Raw genomic sequence first — 6,827 nt, 5'->3', positions numbered from 1 at the left:
AACACCTGAAGACGAGGCCCCCTGTCTCCAGCTCTGTGGGAGGGCAGCAGCCTAACTTCGATGAGCACCAGTGAACGGAGCAAACCCAGATGGGTTTCACCTGGACCAACGCCCTCTTCCCACTTTTTGCATAATGTTTCCCTTCCCTGAGTCTACGGAGTCCCCACTCACCCCACTGCCTGTTCCCTCACTCTCCCTTTCAAACTCCCAGGCACCTCTGTACAAGCCAAGGTTGAGCTCAGGTCACGCTGGCCTCTTTCCCCCGTGGCAGTAGCATATTACTGGTTAAAGTCTATCCTGATCTCTTTAACGAGTGTGTGGTTTTGTTTATCTTTGACAGCGTACATAGACCCAATAGGACTAATGAATATCATCGGTATTCTTCCAGAATAACTATTGTGACAAGGTGTTATGGACAGAATGTTTGTGTCCTCCCCAAACAATGCATATGGTGAGATCTAATCCCCACTGTGACAGCATTTGGAGATGGGGCCTTTGGGAGATAATTCGGTCATGAGTGCGGAGCCCTCATGGCTAAGATCAGTGTCTTTATAAGAGGCCCCGGGCGCTGGCTCATTCTGCCTCTGCCACGTGAGGGCACAACGAGAAGTCTGCTGTCTGAACTGGAAGAGGGGTCTCAACAGATCCAACCATGCTGGCATGCCTGTCTTAGACTTCTAGCCACCAGAGCTGTGAGAAATAAATGTCTATGGTTTATAGGCCACCCAGCCTGTGGTACATCATCACAGCAGCCAGAACTGACTAAAACAAGAGAAACTGCGAAGTTTCAATCTCATCACCTACTAAGGTCCTTATGATACATGCTGCCAGAATATATCTGGAATTTATCTCTTGTAACATTGAAAGAATTTAAGATTTGGAGGCACAGACAGTGTTGACATCGCTTCTTACAATTGGCATGATGATATTAAAAGCAAATACATTTATATTGAGAGTGAAACGCTGAGTAGAAATTTTTATTTGCGTCGATCTTCTGTATAATGAGCCTCTTCTTGACAGAAAAGACTGAGGCCATCAGATGTGGTTCCCAGGACTCTCCTCTGTCCTATACGTGTTCCTGTCCCCTGTGCCAGCATCTGTCTTTAACTGTTCTGCAGTTCACCCTCTGCTTGTGACCTTTAGCACGTCCTCCCCAAGGTCCTTCAGAACCAGGTTCCACGGAGACCCATCCTCTCCATGATTAGTCACTGCACGTCCACCGAATTATATTCCTTCGCCCATTCGTCTTATTTCTGTCAGCAAAGATACTTCTGAAAAGATGGTCAGCTGTTACAGGTCCTCAATTCCTGGTCACTACTCATTACACCGTCACTTCCGTGCCAACCGTCAAATGGCTTGCGGATTATTATTTGGGAAATAGTAGGGTAAAAAAAATAAAGTAAAATAAAAGTAAGAAAGAAAGAAAAAGAAGAAAGACTCTTCCTGAGACGTTAACTGTTATTTTTAACCACGCTCCTATGTGGTGTTTTTGCAGCATTAGACGCTATTGGCAATTCTGTATATTTCTTCTGTCACCTTGGCTTCTTAGAAACCATTTATCTGTGTTTTCCTATTATTTTTCTCCAGGTTTTCAGGGGTTTTTTAGTTTCATTGTTTAAAAAAATTTGAGTGCCATGTTAAGCAATTTTAGAGAGTCCATGAACACCTTAGTTATGGTGCTCATTTTTCACGGGAGATGGTCCATAAATTTGATGGGTATATCAAAAGACTTAGGAAACCGCGTAAGTCTGAGGCTTTCTCAATGTGCTCTTTATGGATAGCCTCATATTTTGGTGTCAAATTCTCTTCTGAGCCACATTTCCATCTGGCATCTCTTCCCGGTGTGCCACGGTTATCAGAAATCAAATACCCTCATTTCTACTGTCTCCTGCCCTTGCCAAAAAATAGAAAACAAAAACAAAAACTAACCAGGTTTTAATGTCTCCTTTCAGTTTATGGTGTTGGCAATCCTAACCTTGAAAAATGTGTGCTAACATTTGACTCTTACCTTTTTTCCTCCTGCATTTTTCTTTCTTTCTTTTTTTTAAGCATCCAGTAGTTCAATAGTCTTTTTATTCGGTTGTGCAACCATTGCCACAGTTATAGAACATTTTAATCATCCGTCTCCCACAGACAACCTGTACCCGTTCGCAGTCACTCTCTGGTCTCTTCTTCCTCCCTGCCCCCCCTAAGCAACCACTAGTCCTTCTGTGTCTATAGATCTGCCTAAGCAACCACTAGTCCTTCTGTGTCTATAGATCTGCCGATTCTGGACATTTCATATAAATGGAATCGTACATTATGTGGTCTTTCATGTCTGGCTTCTTCCTCTTCGTGTAGTGTTTTCGAAGTTTCTCCATATTGTAGGATACATCAGCACTTTATTCCTTTTGCTGGCCCTCCTACATTTCTAACCAGTCACGAAGTCATAAAAATGCTTCCTCAGAGATATCTTTAAAATACATTTTCTTTTTCCTATCATCGTGAGTGGCTTCTATTCCTATCCATTCTGCATTCAGAATCATTGTTGTATTTTCTTTAAAAATGGGAGGGATGGGAAAGGGGTAGAAAGATGAAAAAGAGAGAAAGAAATCAATGACAGTGCCCCTCCCCCCACTTAAAAATCATCTGGCTCCAATTTGCTTTCATGATGTCTTAGTTTGTTTGGGCTGCTATAACAAAATACCACAGACTGGGTGGCTTATCGACAACAGAAATTTATTTCTCACAGCTCTGAAAGTGAGAAATCTGTAGATCAAGGCGCCAGCATGCCCGCCTCCTGTGAGGAGGGCTCTATTCCCCGCTCATGACCGATGCTTTCTATGTACTCACATGTTGGGAGGAGCCAGCAAGCTCTCTGGCCCTTCTGCAATGGGCACCAGCCCCATGCAGGCTCCAGCTCACACGCCACCACCAGACCAAGTTCCGTAGACTCATCCAGATGCCAAGAATCTGGGCAAATGCACTGTCCTGATGTGCCAGAGGGAGGGAGTGGGTGATGGGAATGGCTCACAGACCACAGGGCTCACTGCCACCACGTGTACGCAAGCTCGGGACTGTTCTAATGCAAATGCCATATTATAAGAACGCTTCGGGTAACAGCTGTCCTTTTTCAACATCATCCTGAAGCTAATTTTTACATATAAGTATTTTTTAATTATCCACGGTTGAATAGTAGATAAAGTTTAACACAATATTCTTATGAAAAAGAATCATAAGTGTAATTTATAAAGATGAATCTATATTTTGTCCATGTTGCCCATAACAAAAAATTATAGTGAATCAACTAATATACACATATGCATGATTGTACCAAAATGTTATTTTATTCCAGACAATATGGGTCATTTATTTTATTGAGTTAGTGTCTGTTTTCCACAAAATAGAGACCACACAAAACCTCAAGTAACATTTTCAATTTTTATTAGCTTCAGAACAAAGCAATGTATAAATGCATATTTTTGCCAAAGAAAAAGAAAGTTGATTTCTCTAGTTTCCATAGATTCAGTAGGTGTGAGGCATAAAAAATAACAGATGGAAAAGTCAGAGAAGGAAAAAAAAAACTGGGAAATGTTGCAGATAATTTTATTTACTATAATAAAACAGTGTTAAAGAGTGGCCTGTTTATTTTTACTTTTCTCACTGAAATAATTAACACAGAGCAGAGCTCATAGCATTTTCTGGGACCTGAGAAAAAGAAACTATTCTATCTTGAAAAAAATTCCATTTCACTTCACACAATTTTGAATGCCAACGGAACAGAATTTTTAAAATATATCTGTTACAAAGGGTAATGAACAAATATTTATGCCCGCAATTTAGTCATTTAACAAATGACAACTTTATTTTTTAAACTTTCTTAAGCTTTATTGCAATATACTTGACAAATAAAATTGTAAGATATTTCAAGCGTATATCGTGATGATGAACAAATGACATCTTTAAATGTTATGCCATCGGCACTATATGTTTCTTTCCAAATATTGGTAAAAGAAACATTTAAAACAATGTTTGCATTGATTCGTCAAAAATTGGATAGTTTCATTGACAATTTCATAATTTAGCTAAATCAATTTCTTTCTAATCGCCAAAACAGAAATTGATTGTTCATAAATGCAAATCATTTTTTTTTTTCGTATAAGCTTCTTATTTTAAAACTTATTTTGAGAATGGCACTGGCACACTTCTAGATACCGAGATTTGGGAGACTTAAGAGTTATAATCACTTGCTCCTTCTTATGGCTTTTCCACATCCGGTCGTTTCGGGTCTTGTTGCTTTTTACCTAAAAATAACTCTTGCGCTCACTTTTTTCTTTCCACTCCAGTTATCCTAACTTGCTTGCTTTTTTTTTTAATAGTATGCCTTGATCATGGAATATCCTAGAATGGCCTCTTGACTTAGATTTGGTCCCAAGTAACCAACCCTTTACATGCATTTCAGAAATATATTTTTTAAATATTGGCTATTTAACTTAGTTGAACAATTTGCACAGCAGGTAGTCTACAAGAAAGTAAAAATTCCATTAAATATCTTCCAAAATCTACTCAGTGTATTTCCAGATTTTTCTTCGTTTCCTCAATATAAATGATCTGGTCTCCAAACACTGTTCACATTTTCTGAACATCTTCCTGATCCCCTTTACACAAGCCCAGTATCCCTAAGACGTGAGATTTTCTTGCGCAATCTCAGTTCTGGGAAGCAGCGCCCACTGAACCTCCCCCTTAGGATGCTACTCACAACCCATGTTATTAGCCTGTCACTCTTCTAGTACCTTATTCTGATATTATGACTTTTATGAAGTCTTCCCTTACAGCTCAGACAGAAACATTTTTCTACCTTCTTGAATCTCCCCTTGTACTTTATTTATGGTATTTATGTAGCACATTATAGACAACTCTGAATGTGGATAAGGTATCTGAGTATATCCCCCCTAAGAAATTCTCAAGAACTATTACTATGTCCTTTACATCATCACTTACTATCCCTTACATATATTAAGCACAAATATTATTTTAATATTGTTATAATTGTGTGTCTACTCACACGTATGAAAAATTTCTACTCACACACGTATGAAAAATTTCTAAAATAAACTACCGTTTTGCAGACACAATTAGCCGAAATGGACACTGGCAGTATCAGTCCCTTTAACACTGTGCGGGTTGGATTATATGGTAGAGGAAAAATTTGGGAAAACAATTTGGCAATAGATACTTTGAGCTTTAAAACCCAGTGCCTGGAAATTCAAGTTTAAAATGGCATCTAGCCAGCATTCACTGGCTCTCTTTTCTAAATTCCTACCAAAATAACAGCCAAGACAGAATTTAAAAAGGAAAACGCGTGTGTGCCCACGCACGAACACGTGCACTGAAAATTGGGGTCAACATTCAACCAATTTTCTTTATCTAGAAAAAGTTTAGACTAACAGCAAGACTGGTAAATGTGACTAAAAATAATTTTAATTCATTCCAATTGATTCATTATATCATGCTCTAGCGACAAGAGTACAAGCCTATAGCAAAGTGTATAGAGAGAACCTGAATCTTTTTCTGTCTTCTCTCTGATTTAGAAACACAAGATCTATAGTAAACTGAGAATTACGCAACTTCCCAATGATTTTATGGGTGTTCTTTAAATACCATCCAAATCCTACAAGAACTTCTTTATATGTAGACAAACTGCCATTTTCAGAATAAACTTGGGAGGAATGGGGTCATGGGGGCGGGCCTGTTAGTGGAGCAGCATCACCAGAAAGCATGGCAGTCTTCTCAATATTAAAGTAAGCACGAGTACTCAAAGACACCAGGCATACCGGTATATGTGTGCTCTGTGTGTTTCCAGGGACTTGATGTACTCTGTCTTATATACCTGGGAACTAGAGAAAAAAACAAGGTAGATTACCTGATTTTTCCAACAGTAATAGATTCTAGCATTGGAAGTCTGATTAGATGCGATTTCTGCCCAACTGTATATCCAAGAAAAGAGTTTGACTTAAATGAAGGGAATAAGTGACGGGGGTGAGGGGGAAACCTGACAGCTTATTTCTTAATAAATAAACATCGAATCTAAATAATGTCTTCAGTCATGGATGAGTAACAGAAAAATAAGAATTCAATATATGAAGAAATATTGAAGACTAGTAAATGGGGAATATAGTTTTGAATAATCAAAGAAAGAACCGGTCTCTGAAAATAATCAGCTTCAGGCAACCAAAGAAATTATTGAAACCTCTAAAGCATTTTGATTCACATGAACTTCTTTTAAAAAGTGAGCCTGGGGTTCAATGGGGGACATCCCAAAATGTTTATTGCATAGAATGACTGAAAACAAAGAAAGGTAAAATAAAGAAAGGTTATTAGTAAACTATGCAAATAATAATAATAATAATAATAATAATAATAAATAATTGAATGTTTTAGAAACCACAGTTAACATTTACAATGTAAGATATAAAATGATAGGTAAGAAATATTCAGAATGGAAAAAATAAATGGTTTTTAGAAGGAAAAAATAATTATATCCAAAGCAATAATCAAAATTTAAGACAACTATCTTATACTAAAAAAAATTATTTGGGAAAAATAAAAACAATCAAATACTATATAAATTGAATGAAAATAGTTATTCAGATGACATGTTTAGGTTGGTTATATTCATATGTGCTGGCTAATTTGACAATCCAAATGAAAAAATGTTTTTCAGAAAAAATATGAATTATCAAATTTTCTTTGAGAAAAAAAAAATATGTCTTGAATAGAACAATGACCACAGGAGGAAATACACCCAAATGTTGGCAGGGATTTTGGTAGGTGCCAAGAAGGAGATT

The sequence above is a fragment of the Pteropus alecto genome, unplaced genomic scaffold (genome assembly GCF_000325575.1).
Source record: "Pteropus alecto unplaced genomic scaffold, ASM32557v1 scaffold17, whole genome shotgun sequence".
NCBI classification, from domain to species: domain Eukaryota; kingdom Metazoa; phylum Chordata; class Mammalia; order Chiroptera; family Pteropodidae; genus Pteropus; species Pteropus alecto.
The sequence above is the reverse complement of the archived record's forward strand: the minus strand, read 5'-3'. Positions refer to the sequence as shown.